The following is an 18,595-nucleotide window of genomic DNA, read 5'->3' as shown; positions in this document are numbered from 1 at the left end:
GATTATAACCAGAAAGACCTATGGCCCTATCTTCACCTAGAGGCTAACAACCATGACACGTCATTTCTGATAGACACGATAGACAGCTTTGGGCTGAAGCAGATTGTCTCAGAGCCCACTCATCAAGCTGGTCACACCTTAGATGCCATCTTTACTAATAATAAAGATATTGTAGTAAAGACCGTGTTGCCATTATCCTGGTCTGACCATTTTTTAGTCAATTTTTTTTTTTTTAATTTCAAATATTTTTTATTGAAGAAACAAAAAACAATACAAAAACTCTTCCGTGCACCAAGATCAGTACAGTCATGTCATATGTACAAATACAAAAAATGAAAATGAATGACAAAACAGTAAATAAAGAATAAAACCCCAATCCAGCTCGCATCATCAAATACCAATACAGTCTATTACTTTGCTTCATGTGTGGCGCGCAACGCCCCGGGACTCGTTGGATCAAACACGCCGCACCCAACCACAACCCCACTCAGAGGGAACAAGCAAAATATACCTCTCAGGGAGGGTCATAATGAAAGGAGGATGCATCTAATGACCTCCAGAGCTTTTTGTTTGAGGGGCTCCAGGTAGAAGCTTGAATCGCCGGATTACTTGACCCCCTCAGGAAAGACAACCACTCCTGCCAGATTTTAAAGCTCACTTCAGACGCATTTTTCCATTTGCAAAGAATCACTTTACATGCCATTGTTAACATTAAGTCCATCAATTGGCGATCTTGGTCAGTTGTTATTTGTGGATCCAGTGCCCCCAGAATGACAAACAAATTCCTGTACAGGTTTTATCTTAAAGACATGGGAAATGCAATCAAATACTCTCCCCCAATAATCCTTTAATGAAGAACAGGAGAAAAGCATATGCGCAAGATCCCCGGTACCTAGCTGACAGTTCCAGCACACAGGCGAATCTCTCAATTTACATCTGAACAGCCTGTCGGGAGTCCAATAGGCCCTGTTGAGAAGCATATACTTCGTCTGAAATAGAATGGGTGAGACTTTATGTGTAAGGGCTAACTTATGAATCACCTCCCAGTCAAAGGATATGCCTGATAGATTTGGCTCCGCTTCCCATACGCTTTCCACTCTTTTGTGTTTTTTCATGGGTAGGGGCAACAACAATTTATATACTTTCGACACAAAGTGACCATCGTGTATTAGTCGTGGGATCTGCTGTATAAGCCAAGGGACATACGGAGAGAAGCTGTTTGCTGTCAGAATCGATTTAAGTTTAAGAAAATCATAAAAATCCATCGGACTAAGATCATGCCTGCTCTGTAAGGTCGAGAATGGCAGAGGGGCCCCATCCTCATACAAGTCCTTCACTAAGTTAATGCCCTTCTTGGACCATGACTCCCAAAATATAGTACTACCCTTAATCTTAAGATGTGCATTCCTCCACAGGGACATATACGAGGACCTGTCGACTGTCAGGTTTGTTTTATGTGTTTGATCGAGTCTAAGTAAGGCCCTTCTAGTATTAAGCATGATGTACTTAGAGTGAGGAAGGTGTGACAGGTTCATCGTAAGGAGGGCCTCCAAAGGCGCGTGATCTACCAAAGACTCCTCTATATTTATCCATAATGGTGTGTAAGTAGGGGATTTCAACAGCCACTGTGCGCCCTGTTTGCACAGAAACGCCGTCTGATAGCTCCTGAAGGAGGGGAGACCGAGACCGCCTTTATCCTTTGCTAATTGTAACTTCTTCAGAGAGACTCTGGCCTTCTTACCCTGCCACAAAAAATTCCCAAACACCTGATCCACCTTAGTAAGAAAAGCATTAGAGAACGTCATAGGGAGCATGCTTGCCAGATAATTGACCAACGGAGTCGACATTATTTTAAGCGTCTCAGCTCTACCCCACCAAGAGAGAAACTTCGGTGACCAACCATCAAGCAGTGTAGAAATCTTTTTCAAGGTCAAGTCTTCATTTACTTTCAGCGTGGAAATCAGGTCCTTGTCAAAATCCAGCCCAAGATACTTAAAGCACCGAGGTTGCCACGTAAGCCCGGAATCTCCAATAATCCCCTTATCCCCAACACTGTTCAAAAGTTTGACCTCCGTTTTATCTTTGTTAAGTTTGTATCCAGATACTCTGGAAAAATCTTCAATGTCAGCCATGAGGGCCGGAATTGCTTCGTCCGCTCTTTCCGACATTATCAGGACATCATCCGCATAGGCCGTTAGTTTTATAGTGCAATCACCAAATGGTATACCGGCTATATTCGGATCATGCCGTATATGGTATAAGAACGGTTCAATCGCCAACAGAAAGAGTGAAGGAGACAGGGGGCAACCCTGTCTCGTACCTTGTTTTAAGTGGAAGGGAGAGGAAAAGGATCCACCAGCCCTAACACGTGCAGACGGGCAACAGTAGAGGGACATTACCAGTTTAGTGAATGACTCTCCCAGATTGAACTTACAGAGAACAGCTCGCAGAAAGGACCAATCCACCTTATCGAATGCCTTTTCAGCATCCAGTGTTATCGCTGCAGTCGGCGTGTCTAAGAGTTTCGCCTTTTCTAATACATGCGCCAGAATTCTTGTGTTGTCACTGGACAGACGGTTCTTAAGGAATCCAGCTTGAGATGGGTGGATCAGCTTCGGAAGAACCCCCTGCAGGCGAGCAGAAAGTATCATGGCCAGGAGTTTGCAGTCAATATTAATCAATGAGATCGGTCTATAATTTTTCGGTAGCGAGGGGTCTTTCCCATCTTTAGGAAGTACAGCAATTATGGCCTCAGCCAAAGTACCTCTCACTTCACCAGATTCATTAATACCTTTGAATAGTTGGAAGAGGGGGCCAACCAAAAGGGAGGGGAAAGTTTTATAAAATTTTGCCGTAAATCCGTCAGGGCCAGGGGCTTTCCCAACCTTTAAACGTTTAATCGCAGCCTCTATTTCTACAGAGCTAATTGGACCATTCAGATTGATCCGATCCTCCTCTGAGAGCTGTGGGAGATCACACGCATCTAAGTATTCCTTAATTTTAGGTTCCTCTACCGCCTCATTTTTTGCGTAGAGGTCCTCATAGAAAACTCTGAACACCTCCGTTATTTTATCAGGATCCGAGTACGAGTGCCCAGAAGCATCCTTAATGACACTAATCGAGTTCTTCTGGACCTTAAACTTCAAGTATGAGGCGAGGGACTTACCTGCCTTATTAGACTCACAAAGCTTAAATCTCCTGCCCTTGTCGAGCCAAACTCCCGCCCTCTCACTAACTATTTTGTTGTACTCATATTTTTTATTCGCCAATGCAGCAAGAGACATCTCATCCCTATCTTTTAGATGTTTGATCTCTAAGTTCCTAATGTCCATCTCCAAAGCCTCCAACTTCTCATTGTAAGATTTATTCATTTCTGACCTAAGTTTGATACACACTCCCCTTATAGTACTTTTTAGAGCCTCCCACCTAATGAGATCGGACGTGTCCCCTTGTTTGTTAATCTGAAGATATGATGTTATAGCCTCCTCCACTGTGGCCCGGTGCTTATCACTAACTAGGATTTCATCATTCAGCCTCCAAGCTGTCTGACGAGAGGATGGTTTAACATTAGTGAGTGTTAAGGAAATGCATGAATGATCCGATAATACCCTGGGCTCAATGGTTGTGGAGTCCAATCTAGGAACGCCATTTTGTGTGATAAAGATGAAGTCAATCCGTGAGTATGAGTCGTGTGGTGGAGAATAGAAAGTATAATCTCTCTCCGTGGGGTTTTGGAGTCTCCATGTGTCTATCAAATGGAACCGCTTACACATACTAAGAAAAGCTTTATGGGCTTTCGTAGATTTAAAGACACATCGTGAATCCCTATCCAAAATTGCATCTATAGGGAGATTAAAATCCCCCGCTACTATGTGCAACGCAGTATCCGGAATAGTTTCAAGGTGTTTATTTAGTTTGTCCCAAAATACCAGATCGCTAGTATTGGGTGCGTACACGCTGGTGACATAGAACTCTGTATTATCCTTACTCATCTTGGCCGTGACCCATCTACCATCTGCACTAACTTCAGACGACAAGACCTCCACCTTCGATTTCTTTGCAACAAGTATCAGGACACCATTCTTTTTATTTACAGCCTCTGCACCCACCACCTCATTATAGAATTTATTTCTCATGTGGTAAAACTGCTTAGCTTCAAGCTTCGTCTCCTGGAGCAAGACGATATCACCCTTCAGTCTTTTAACATAATCTAATATCTTCTGTCTCTTCACAGGCTGGTTCAGGCCCTTAACGTTAAGCGACAGTACCTTTAGTCTGTCTAAATTACATGCTCCCCCCGGCGAGCCAAATGAACTATTTATCATCAGGAGGTTGCAACAACATCACAACAAACACATATTTCACGGTGTAATCGTATTTAAATCCGCAGTAAAGCCCAGTACCCCCCACACCCACAAGAAGCAAAAAGATGAGGACCATGCAGGCCGGAGTAAACAACAATAAAAATAAAAAACAAAGAACACATACCCCTACCCAACAAACCCCCTGCCCCCCACCCTTCCCACCCCCACTGAACGAGATAGACATGGTGACTGGAAGGAGAATGCGTCGGAACTCCCCCGTGCCTACCTTATACTGAGAAAAAGCACCATGGACCTGAGGAACTATCCCCCTTAGATTAAGGCCTGATACAACCCCTTAGGCAACAACACCCCCCCACCAGCATAACCCACTTGCACCTCATCAATCAATCCGGACCAGTAGTTTAAACTCCCCGACAATCCCTACCAACCCCCATAATAAACCTGTAAAACACTATGCATGACCGTTAACTATTTTGGCCCAGTAAACTGAAACTCCTCTATACAGAAGGCAATAATTCTAAGACATCACACATGGCTAGATATCCTGTGCATCATCCACTGCGTACTGCCAAGAACACTGTTTTGGAGAAAACCCGGAGACAGGAAATATGCCCTAGGCAGCCTGCCCCCCAGACAGCATTAGAACGCACAAAGCTATGTTCACCCATATCCTGAGGCTGAGGCCTGTGCCGCCGTCCCCAATGATGCACTTGTGTCCATGTCCTGATCATCCGGGCCCTCCAGCATGCGTTTCAGTTTCAAAGGATCAGAGAAGAAATGAGGGGACCCGTGGATCAAAACACGGTACTTTGCAGGGCCAGCGAACCCATATTGAAAGCCCCTTTTCTTTAGCATTGGTCGCAGCGCCAAGAACGCTTTCCTAAGCTCCACCGTCTCTTTACTGTAGTCCTGCGAAATGTACACCTTGGCCGATTTCCATAAAATATGATTGTTTTTCCTCATGAATCCAAGAATCTGTTCCACGTGTTGATAACGTAACGGCTTGCACACAATTGCTCTGGGCCCTTTCTGGTTTTTATTTATCTGGCCTGGTACTCTGTGAGCCCTATCGAACTCCAGTGGATGGTGGAAGGACAGATTAGTAGCCTGGGAGAACCAAGACTCCAGGAAAGCCCCGCAACTAGCATGCTGATCCTCCGACCCCTCCGGAAGGCCAAAAATGCGTAGGTTCCCCCGTCTGTTCCTGTCCTCCAACTCCGCCAGTTTCCGCATAGTGTGATCCGATGAAATGCATAAGCGGGTGATGGCTGCACACGACTTTACTTCGAGATCCTCAAGCCTGCTGATCCTCGACTCTGCCTCCACCAATTTTGCATTGGTTTCACGAATATCCTGCCTGATAGCCGCCACCTCATCTTTAGTAGCCTTAGCCAGATCCCTAACTTCCTCCAGCTTATTCAGAATCAGATCCGTCGAATCGGGATTACCTTTCGCCCCTTTGCTGGGTGAACTAGGATTTGATTGGTCAGATTTGAGTCTCTTCGTGCTCTTCATCGATTCCTTGCTATCCGCCATGGTAGACCGTCGAGAAGACACCTCTGCCAGATAGAAAGTCTCAAATTACATCAGCCTGCTCCAGTGGAGTGACTCTTGATAGCCTTACACTCTGGCGTCTGAAATGGCGTCTTCCCGTCTTCTAGCAATGTGATTGGAGGAGCTCAGAACATGGCGCTGATCACAACATGGAGACCAGTGTAGATGGACAGGAAATGGCCGCACCCCCACATATCGGGACCATGGTGCCAGGCAAAAGATCGCAGGCGAGATCACCCAGTGGCCAGGAAGTCATGCAGGCTCAGAGCAACCCAGTCACGGAAAAGAAGTAGAGCTCCGGATTCACCCAGTAGGCCTAGCTCCACCCTGGAGGGAGCCGTGTATTCCATGCGCTCCACCACAGTGACATACACGCCATAATCATATTTACACAGGCCGTACTGAAGGTAGTAGAATCGATCTCACAACTCCACAGCCCACATCATCAGGGTAGGCACACATCCCTCGCGGAACGCAGATAACTCGAAATACTCAAGCGCCCCACAGACTCTACAACAGAAGCACGAGGGCTCTCCTTTCATGTCGCGGTATCCGCCATTTTGTCAATGCGACATACATCAACGACTGTTCATCGCGCTGCGCAGCTCCTCCGTTACACCATAAGTGCGCTCCAGCACCTACACCAGCTGAGATCCGATAGCCTTCACACTTGACCTCGCTCCACTTCGGCGACCGCCAGCCGCCGAAACCTCTCCCGTCACGCGGTCCCGTAGTCTGCCGAAGTCCTCACAGGCATCGATCGGATCGCTTAAGGCCGTGGCCGAGCCGCTTCCCAGCAGCAGAACGGCTCCAAATTTCTCCTCTCAGGCCTCCTCACCTTCCGATCACATCTTCCGCCCTCCGTTGCTGGAGAGGAGCGGTGAGGCCCGTTCCTCAGCCCTCATTCGTGTGTCGCACGGGCAGCGAGAATCACCGAGCCGCCATCTCCTTCGGCGTCCAAACCACGCCCCCTTTTTTAGTCAATTTTGATATCAAAATTCCTTACACTAAGCTTGCTCGCATGAAAAGACCTATGCTGGTCAAATCTCATGCTTGGAAGTCGGTACAACAAACCGAATTGATCAAAACACTGCAAGAGGATCCCCCAATTTTGACAGACCCTAGTGTGGCAGCTATCAATTTTGATAAATGGCTCAGTCAGGCAGCTAATAGATTGGCACCAGAAACTATTAAGCACAGGGAGGCAGGTATCATCTCCCTGGTACTAAAGACAATCAAAATTAAATGTAGGCGCAAAGAACGCACCTCGAGAACTGACGATAGCTCTAGCCGTAGGAAGGACTATTGTCTAGCTCTTGAGGAATATAAGACCACCATAAAACACATGAAAACAGGCCATTTCACTCAAAAAATTCAAGAGGCCTCTAATACCTTGAAGGAGCTATTTAAAACTGTCAATCTCTAGATGTCCAAGAGATGCTGTATTTGCACTGGATCAAAACTTTGTGAACAATCTGGCTGGGATTTTTTAAAGCAAAGTTCAGAACGTCTACAACAAACTTGCAAATACAGTTGAAGTAGACGGGACTATCTATCAGGGGGAAAACTTAGAGAAGGCTCCACAAGGAAGTCTCACTCAATTCTCTGTTTTAGAGAAAGAAAAGGTATAAGACCTCCTGCTTCAAATTAAATCTGGGTCCCCACTTGATCCTTGTCCCCCTCATATTCTTCATCTGTTCGCAGAGGAGCTCACTGTCTCTCTGACGCCGATGTTAAATCACATCACAAGTTCCGGGATCTTTCAATCTAATTGGAAAATTGGACCCTCCTGGTAGGTCGCTCCCTCTCCACGCAGCTCCGCCTGTGTGCCCCTGCTGCTGCTGCTAAGACGCACTGGTAAGTGTGCCCATCCTCCGGTATCTGTGCTTCTGTGCCACTCGTTTTTTTCCCCCTCCATTGTGACCCGTTTTTCTCTGCTTCCTGTGCTACTCGTTCTTCCCCCTCCTTAGTGCCCCGTTTTTTTGCTCTGTGCCTCTGTTTTCCCCTTCTCTGTGCCCAATTTTGCTTTCTGTACAACTCGTCTCTCTGCCGCTGTGCCCCCTGTGGCCCCGCCCCCTGCCCACTCGCTGCTCCCGCCTCCCAGCTGCTCCTCCCTCCCACCTCTCCATATATGCTGGACGCTGTGCAGTCGCACAGCAGACGCGCGCAGCGGGCGCGCCGATAGGCGCGCCTAAGGCAAGCCCGTCTGAGCCTGGACCGCACCCAGCGCCAGAACCCCTGGCCCCCGCGAACGCCACGACACCAGACTCCAATACGACGCCAGCACCCTCCACACACTCAATGCCGTCCGAGACCGCAGCTGCTTCCAGGCCGCCCCAAACGCACCCACGGACCTTTCTCCTGCTGCACCTGCAGCTTCATCTGCGACAGAGCCACCAAACCACCAAGGACCGGACCCAACCACCTCTGCTGCATACTCCTAAACACACGCTCTGCACGCAAACACGCCGTCGAGCTCTGGGACCTGCTCGACACCTCCACCCCAGATGTTGTCTTCCTGACCCAGACCTGGTGGAATGACTCTTTGGCCCCCGATATCGCCATAGCCGTCCCGGACGGCTACAAGATCGCCCGCAGAGACTGCACCAACGGAACTGGAGGAGGAATAGCCATTGTCCACAAGTCCAGCCTCAAGGTCTCCACCGACTCAGACAACACCCTCAGCACCGCCGAACACCTGCACTTCCGGATCCACACTGACCCCAACACCACCCTCCGAGGAACACTAGTCTACAGACCCACAGGACCCTGACCACAGTTCAGCGACTCCATCGCCGACCTCGTCAGCACCCACGCACTCGCCTCCATGGACTACATCCACCTCGGGGACCTGAACTTCAAAAACAACGACGCCAACTCCGCCACCCTGATCGACAACCTCGCCAACCTCGGCCTCAGACAACTCATCACCACTCCCACCCATGCTGCCGGCCACACGCTTGACCCCATCTTCTCCATAAGCACCCACGTCTCCTTCGACCACACCACTGAACTCCACTGGACGGATCACCGCTACATCCATTTCACCTACAGGAAGCCCATCACGCACCACCACACCCAACAGCTGCCCCGCCGCTGCTGGAACAAACGACATCCCGCCCTCACAAGAACTGTGCGACTCGCTGGCCACCTTCTTCCACCACAAGATCGCTGACATCCACGACAGCTTCAACACCACCACGACCACCCCATTGTCAGACTCCACCCCCCCTACGAACACCACCCGCATCAACCGCCTGACCTCTTGGACCAATGTCAACAACGACGAAACACCATGAACTCCATCCACTCAGGATCACGGTCAGTCCCCTGCCCACACCACATATTCAACAAAGCAGACGCAGCCATCGCACCCCAACTACGGAAAGTAATCAACATCTCCTTCGAGACAGCTACATTCCCGGAAAGCTTGAAGCATGACGAAATCAATGCCCTTCTCAAGAAGCCCAAGGCGGACCTCAAGAATTTCCGGCCCATCTCCCTGCTCCCGTTCCCGGCGAAGGTCATCGAGAAAATCGTCAACACGCAACTGACCCGCTACCTCGAGGACGACATCCTAGACCCATCCCAGTCCGGATTCCGAAAAAACCACAGCATCGAGACACCCTCATCACCGCCACAGACGACATCAGGATCCAACTAGACAACGGCGAAACATCAGCCCTCATCCTCCTGGACCTGTCAGCCGCCTTCGACACGGTCTGCCACCGCACACTAAAGACACGCCTCCAAGAAGCCGGAACCCAAGAGAAGGCCCTGGACTGGACCACAAAGAACTGACACGAAGGCTGCAGGAGGTCGGCATCAGTGGAAAGGCCCTGACCCTACTATCATCATTCCTGTCAGACAGGGAGCAGTTAATTCACTGGAACGGACTCAAGTCACATTTGTTCACTCTTCCTGGTGGAGTCCCTCAAGGCTCGGCATTGTCCCCCACTCTGTTTAACATCTATGTTGCTCCCTTAGCCAGATTGATAAAGAACCATGGCTTTTCGCTTGTGTCCTACGCTGACGACACACAGTTAGTGGTGTCCTTGACACACAGTGTAGATGCAACGGCAGAACGATTTCGAAACTGCATCACAGACCTGATGATCTGGATGAACCGTCATTTTTTAAAACTAAATACGGGAAAAACCGAGGTCATACAATTTGGTACAAAACCATCCGTTTGGAGCAAACTATGGTGGCCCCCTGAAGCTGGAATCTGCCTGGTGCCGGCACCCAAAGCTAGAAACCTGGGTGTTTTGATAGACAAAGACCTCACTCTTGCCCCACAGATAAACCAGGTGTCTTCAGCCTGTTTTTTCACATTAAAGGTCCTCCGCAAGATCCTACCCTTTATCCCTTTTTCACTGAGGAAAACGGTGGTCAGAGCCTTAGTACTGTCGAGGTTGGACTACTGTAATGCTCTATATTTGGGAGCTGGTGTAGCCTAGCTCTCCAAACTCCAATCACTACAAAACGCGTCCGTAAGAGTATTGCTTAATCTTCCTAAGCACCATTCCACATCTGCCGGCGTAAAACAATTACATTGGCTTCCAGCTAAACGACGGGTGGATTTTAAGGTCTTGTGTATAGCCATCCACGGAGGAGGGGCCTATGACTTACAAGCCCTCTTCCCTTGCTATGAACCATCACGTGGTCTCAGATCTTCAAATACTGGATTGGTGTTATGCCCCAAGATAAATAGAGTAAGGTAGGAGGGAAAGCGTTTTTCACACTTAGCAGCTAAATTGTGGAATTCACTGCCTATACCACTCCGACTTCAACCAAGCAGGCCACTTTTCAGGAAGCAAATAAAAACCTGGCTTTTCTCTCAATGCTAACCGGTCACGCTGCACTAGCCTGCACTTTATCTCAGCGCCAAGACGCCTCAGCAGTAGTGCGCTTTAGAAATACCAAGTCAGTCAGTTTAAATGGCAAAGTCGAACAAGCAGTTTTAAAAGTGCCCTTCTAGGCTGCGGTGACTGGCTGGGAGCCATTGTGTACCATGTCACACTCAGTGACACAATCAGTGTCACCGTCCTGGTGGGCTCTCTAAGTTACATGCCCTGGGTCCCTATGGTACCATATACCACGGACCTATAAGTAAGTTAGCTTATACCAGTTAGGGATGGCCAATTGAACATTAATTTTATAAGGTGTTGGCACTGAGGTATGGTTAGCAGGAATCACTGCACTCTCAGAGTAGAAAAACCAGCAACATCAGCCCAAAACATTGGGGGATGATCATGCAAAAAGTTAGTTTCCAATTAAAGAAGGTTTTCCCTATGCCTAGATGGCAGATGTACAGTAAAAAGGAGCTCAGTGAAAGAGATATGCATCTCAGGGCCTATTTGCTTTTCTCTCTATTCTTAACCATAATCTGAAAATACATTTACCAATATTTCACGACTTTTGACAGTTTGTTAAGCAACCCATTTCAGTCAACAAGCTTTACTTTGTTGAGGAAGTAAAACCGAATGTTGGTTGCAAACATTCATTGTTCTGTACGTGCTCTCAAATAATATATTAGCTGGGTAAACATGTTTTCAGGTAACTGCCAGGATTTGATTTATTTTTTGCAATTGATGTCGAAGAGTCTCCTGTGGCACTTTTCATGTCCAGAAAGGAGGTCCTCTACCTGTGCAGTATTAGGCAGGACTGCTGGCTGAATTAATGACCCGATAGAAAGAGCATGCACTCAGGGCCACTGCAGAAACATTGCAGTGGAGGAAAAAATTGTTAAGAGTTTAACAAATTATGACGAAAACAAAAAACAGACATATTTAAAATTAAGTAAAACTCGTAATATTTATATGCAATTTTGCCTATGGGACACGTTACAGTGCTTCTAGAAAATGTGCCTTTGCTGAAGAAATGTTCATCAAATTCTGTTCAAAATATTACTTTTACCTCCCAGAGTAAAAGTGTGCTCAAAATAAATATATTGTACTCTATAGAAACCATAAATGTGCTTCCAATGAATTTCGCGCTTACGTTATTCTGCACATCCCATTTCTGTTTCAAAACTGTGTTCAATGTTTGGTTTAACCTGTGTTCACACCTAGAGCCTCCTGGCCCCCTGTTTCCATTAAGAAATATTTTCTATTTATCACAAGCCTTTAAATAGGAGGAACCTTGAGACTGAAGTTGTGTATCTTGAAAAGGAGATGCGATATGTAAAGTATGTTTTTAAAATGTGAGTCTCCTCTTAAACTAATTACCAATTTCAGAAGAGTCTGTATGTAAACCCTTGCATTTATAATAGTTCTTGTTAATGTAAACGTGAACGCATATCGCTATGAAACTTAGATTTTCCTGTTTGAAGAGGGAATCTTTCTTCACACTGCATTTGAAAGGTAGTTAAAGCAAGTTAGCCGTCTTTTTTGCGCCTCATGCAGCCCTTCCCTCAGTCCATTGAAGATGCTAATATTCTCTGCCTTGAGAGGAAGTTCAAGGCTTGACTTGGGGATGGGCAGCGAACCCCATGCAAACACACACCTGCGCATAACAAAAGGGCCATTAGCATGTCAAGAGGCCAGTGCGCCGGAATCTCCTGAAGTCAGGTTTAGGCTGCAGACTGGGGGATGGGCCCTGTGCATAGAAACACCTTTGAGAAGCCAAGGGCATCAGGTGTCACTGATCTGAGACCCTGACTGCAGCAGGGATGGGGCCAAGGCCTCCAAAAAGAGGCTGACTGTAACCTCCAGCTCGAAAGCGAATTACATTAAAAGTAATAAAGCAATGTCTGTAAGGTTAAGGCGCATAGTATATTTAAATGTGCCTGTGTTGGTCTTGTACACGTACATTCACAAAGAATTCCTTCTGTTCATGTCCACAGCTGCCTCGGTTGTTTGCACTTAATAAAAGAGACAAATGTCTCTCAGATTCATTCAGAAGCTGAACATCGATATATTTTGTAGCCTATAAGGTGCTCACACTGAAGGTAATGTGCGCTACAAATGGACAGATGCTGGGAAGGGCCGGATACTGGGACGTTTAAGGGTCAAAAGGGGAGAAGGTAGGGTCTTTTAAAAGAGAGCATTGAAGGCTTGGAGAGTTTAATATGAGGATGTAAAACATAGGGAGCCTCTCAAATGAAGGAAGACGGAGAAAATGGAACGAGCTGAGGTGGAAGCAGGAGAAAAGGGGGAATTAGAGGTTTAGTATGTGGAATATGCGAGATAGTACAAATAGTGTGGTGTAGGAGGTAAGAGGATAATTTGCATACAACATTTATAAATGCAGAAAAGCATATTTGAGATGTAAGAGGGTGACATGTCTACATCTCTACATTCCGCGCCGATGCAAGGACAGAAGGCCGTATTATAACAACAAAATCTCCTGCAGATAACGGACTACTCTTGACACAACAGCAATTATTTAAAAGGCAAAGCCAAATAATGATGTTCACAGCTGAAGCATTTCATTAAAAATAGGCTGCAAAAAATAACGCGCATAGTGCCAAAATATTTGTAATTTGTCCATTATAATAAGAACTGCCTAGGAAAGGGAGAGAAGGGGAGCACGAGAAAGAAACAGGCATTGAGGGAGAGAAACAAGACAAAGAGGGAGACATATAAAGTCGGAGAAGGAGGGGTGGGGAGGGAGGAAGACAGAAAGAGATAGAGAGAAAAGTCAGGGGGAGTGTGAGAGTGGCCAGTATAAAAAGACAGGGAAGACAGAAAAAGATAAAAGAAGAGATGAGAGAGATGCAGAAGAGACAGAGAGAAAGACTTGGGCAGACATGGAAAGACAGAGACTGAAAATGCTAGGAAGAGGGGCAGAAAGACAAGGATAGATAGCCAGAGAGACAGGGAAGAAAGACAAATACATGAAGGCATGGAAAGTCCAGAAAAATAAAGAGATATGGCTATGAACAGGAAAATCAAGCAAGACAGAGAAAGACAGCAAGAGATGCTGAGAGAAAGATGGAAAACGACAGACAGAAATAACGGCATGGAGAGATAGTGCGAGAAAAAGACAGAAAAAAACCTGCAAAGGGGCGACATGGACGGTGAGAAACAGTGAGGGAAAGCCTGAGAAAGACAGGCAAATACAGAATGATAACCACAGGAAGATGTAATGGGAGATAGTTAGGGAAAGGGAAAAACAGAGATAGAAAGGGGGAGAAGATAGAAACACAAGGAAGGGCAGAGACACAGAGGGATGATAGAGATTCAAAAAAAGACAGGATGCCAGGGAAAGAAAAAGCGAGGTAGGTACCCCCTTAACTCACTATATCTACCATTCATTCAGTCTGACTGACTCTATTCATGGTTATCTGTATATTTATTTCTATCGCTCTATCTCTTTTCATCTCCATCTGTCTCGTCATCTCTAGCTGCCTCTCTCCCTCTCGCTATGTTTGTGTCTCTCTCTTTATCTCTCTTTATCTTTGTCTCTGCTTCCCTCCTACTGCCCATGCTCTGTCTCTCTAAATCTTAGGGTCTGATTTAGAGTTTGGTGAAGAGGGTACTCTGCCTCAATGTAGACAAAGTACCCTCTCTGCCAAACTGCACGTCCGTCTGCCTCATTTAGAGTTGGGTGGACCTTCAGTATGCCAGTGGCAGAGACTCCTTTGTCTCCATTGATGACATACTCCTCCGATGGCCAACAAGACCAACTGCGTATGGTCCCTATAGTTGAATTATGTGGCCTGAGGAGTATAAAAGAAATACTCTGATACCAGTGTGGTTGTTTTGTTTATAAATACGTTGTTGATAATATTGTTTATGAATGCTGCAATGCTTATGATGACTACATTTGAATGTCTTTATTGTCCTTGTTACTTTTAATGTAATGACATCATGACATATGGCTTAATTAATTAATGTAGAGACACCCTGACTAAGCTAGTAGGTCTGCCTTATTTAAAATAACATCCCCTTATATTGTGATATTGCACCTGGTATAGTTTGGGGCATTGTGGTGATGGGGTTCAGGACCCATTAGGGGTGTAACATGAAATGAGGATGTCACCAAAAGTCTTTCCATCCACCTTATGTATGTGTTTGCATTTAATGCGTAGTATTGTGTAGTGTGTGTAATATATGTCCTTTTCCTTGTTAAAAAAAAGGCACTGACTGAAAAATAATTGTATGAGTGCTGTTATTGCACGCTAGCAAATGAAGAGTACTAGTCTGCACCACCTTCCTTGAGTAGGTCTTGGACTGCTCTGCTGCGCTACCCTGAGCAAGCCAAGAGCTACCATGTGGGACTTGGTTCCAAGTTATTGTAATTGTTACAGGTTGGTTCAATAATTTCACCACTTAAAAACCATGCCTAAGTACAATTCTGAAACGTTTAATATATGAGAGGAGAAAAAGGTCTAACAGTGCAAAATGAAGGTATTTGAAAGTGCAATACTTTGTATAAGTAGCATCAGTATATAAAACATTCTATGGATACGATACAGTGCAATCATTTCACAGCTTGAAGACCCATGGCTAATTTCTGGTCAGGTGGACAAGTAGCCTGCGGAAAGGCTGCCTCCTTTGACCATTTTGATCTGTTTAAAGTGTATGGTGTGCTGTTGTCTTGACTGTGTTGAAGCGGAGCAACCTCAGTGTGAGTCTTTCTAATATGGACTGTAAAAAAATTCAAGTTTTGACTATGATGGAATTTTCAATAAAGTGGCAGTGCGATCAGGATATTGTGCAAATGGTGTCATGATGCAAGTCCAGAATTCATGTGCTCCCACCTACTACCTACAGACCTTTTATGTTCCAGTTTTATTCGGAATAGTGTGACTGGGTGTGAGAAAGTGGCTCTGTATATACTTTCCCAAATAGGTACAGGGTGTACAGAGTCCACACTCCCCAGAGGTTTGGCAGAGGCTAAAGCTAGATATAACCTTACTCTCTAAAGTGGTAGCTTGGTCGAGCAGTAAGGCAGTATCAGAGGACAGTGTAAAGCATTTGTTGTACACACTCTGTCAGCAAATGGTCTCACACACTCAATAACTGAACTCTAGGCCAATGTTTTATGTATAAAAACATATATGCTTGTTTTCTTTTAGAACCAACAATAGGTATTAAAATATACTTTCTCAGAATGAGATGCTTTATATAAATACAAAACTACATTGAGTTCAATGGAAGTTTCAAGTTATTTGCAACAGATTACTTTTAGGATTACTTTTGGAATTCCAGGACTGGATCCTAGATTCAGTCCTGGGTCAGTACTTGGAATCAAGAGATAAAAGTCGACTTAATTACTGTGATGATTTTTAGACAATATTTAGCTATTTTAAAAGTTGACACTTCGAAAATATTTCATAGAAAACAGTGAAGGGTTCCCTATGGCAGAAAATTCAAGTTGCAGGTATAGTATGTTTTCGTTACTTTTGTAATCCAGTACTGGGTGCCTAGACTCAGTACTGGGACCTTTATCCAAAACAGGTAAATAATTACTTTTTCAGAAATTATACGATTTTTAAAGAATATTTAAAGTTTGCAGAAATTGACACTAAGAAGAAATTTCACAGAAAAACAGTCAATGATTCCCTATGGGAGAAAATTGGGTTACTGGTAAGTACAGTTGTAAGTATTTTTCAGAGTCAGTGCTGGGCACCAAGATCCAGCACTGGGAGCTCATCTAATAGAAGGTGAGTATTTTTGTTTTCGTTACTCGGCTGATTTTTGGTGAATATTTTAAGTTTTGAAAAGTCCACACTTAGAAGAAATTTCTGGAAAAACCTGTCAATGTTACCCTGTCGGTTTAAAGGTTACTACTCAACTGGCAGAGGTAAGGTTCAGGGCATAGACTCAGGGGTCTCCCAGGGTCAGGTAGATACAGTTGGTTCACCCTCAGCGGTACAGGGGCAGCCGGGTGCAGAGAGAGTTGGGTCCAATGTTATCCTATGAGAGGTAGGGGGCCTTGGTTGGTGGCTGCTGACTAGCAGGCCACACGGCTGTGGGAGCTGGGCTTCTGGTCACTTACTCAGGGCAAGGAGGGAAGTAGATAGGTGTAGAGGTTGCACTGCCAGGGCCACTCAGGCGGCTGGGTGCAGGGTGCTGTTGAGCCTTCGGGCGCTCAATTGATTTCAATGAGAAAGCTCCGGTTTAGAAAAAGACTGCAAGCTCGGGGACGAAGATTCTTCAGGTGCCACCACCACTTCGAGAGGTAAGTTGGGTAGTTGGAGGATAGGTAGGTACCCCGGGATTGGGCACAGGGGGCCGCGGGGCGCTGGGTGCAGGGGTGCCTTTTGGTGTCGGGAAATCTTACCCTCTGTTGATCGCGGTTGGGGGGGGGGGGCACCTGGTTCTGAGGCTGCAGGCTTCTTCAGGAGTGTCGAGGGAGGTCCTTGGGTGCCGGACTCAGGGTCACAGTCGCCGTGAGGGTCATCCTCGTGGTCTTTGTTCACTCCGGCACAGGCCAGGCTTAGCGGGTGCAGAGTGTGAAGGGTTCGCGGTTCCAGGCTGATGCCAGGGATTAGAAATAGATTTTGAGTAGAGCCTCTACTCATGGGAGTCCCAGGGGCTTAGAGTCAAAAGGTAGCCTGAGAGTGGTTAGTGAGCAAGAAAGATAGGATCTTACTAAAGAGTGGTTTCTGCTCAAACTTTCTTGCCAGAGATCATTATTCAAGGTTCCATTGTTTGCATTCTTTAATTTGTAGCAGAGTTTGATGAATGCTCGTTGTCTCGCTAAGGATTGTTTGGTTCGACCAAATTCTAGTCGCAACTGGACGGGAGACGAGTGGCGCAGTATTGCAAAAACGGACTTGAAAGAGATTGTGATGATTTTGTCAAATAGAGTGGCATCTCTGCCTCTTAGGGCTTCACTGCCATAGGCAATGATTGAAACTAATTTGGTTTGTATTATTTTCAGAAGAGGTGTGAATGATGATGTTGCAATTGCCAATTTTAGGTGTTTGAAAACTGCGGTGAGAGTATTGGCTTTGAGGTTCATGAGCTACAGATATTGCTCATCAAGTAGTATGCCAGGATATTTGTATTCTTATACCACCTCAACTTCATCTTTTTCCAGATATTATTGGCAGAGGCTCAATGATGGTTTCCCAGTATCACAATAACTGACTTGTTTAGGTTGATTTCCACAGTGTTTGTGCAAGAGTATGAGGCTGTGGGGTTCTAGGCCTCTGAAGACCAACCTTTGTGTGGCTAAGCAAGACTAAGTTATCCGCATACATTAGGCAGGGCAGCAAGATGTTGCCCAACTTTGGGGTTTGTGAGTTTACCTGGGCGAGGCTAGTAGGGGGGTCCACCAAGAAAAGTTAGAGTGTGGGGTCTAGTACGCACCATGGCTTAATCCTTGGTGGGTCCAGATCTTTCTTGATAGATGGGCACAGTTGCTTAACTTTATTCTGATCCAGGTGTCGGTGTGGAGTAGAATCAAGTCTAGCAGCAGTGGGTAAGGTATTTTCCAACTGGCAAGTTTGCTCCAAAGCTTGCCTCCATCCACCCTACCCAATGCTGCTTTATAGTCTATAAAGCACAGGTAGAGAGACTGGTTGGTTTTCCTGTGTTTGTTGAACAGCAAGGCAAGAGCTATCATTTTTTGTGTTGTGCCCATTCGTTTGACAAACCCTGTTTGAGTAAATGGAATCAAACATCTTTCTGTATCCCAGGATGACTACTCCTCAAAGAGACCAGCGGCAAAGTAGAGCTATGCGTCGTTAGTTGGAGGGATCACAGATATTGCCACCTTTATTGATCATAGAGCTGGTAGAACCTTTCCATAAGGAG

Source organism: Triturus cristatus, chromosome 1_2 (genome assembly GCF_964204655.1).
Source record: "Triturus cristatus chromosome 1_2, aTriCri1.1, whole genome shotgun sequence".
Lineage (NCBI taxonomy): Eukaryota > Metazoa > Chordata > Amphibia > Caudata > Salamandridae > Triturus > Triturus cristatus.
Note: the sequence above shows the minus strand (reverse complement) of the source record.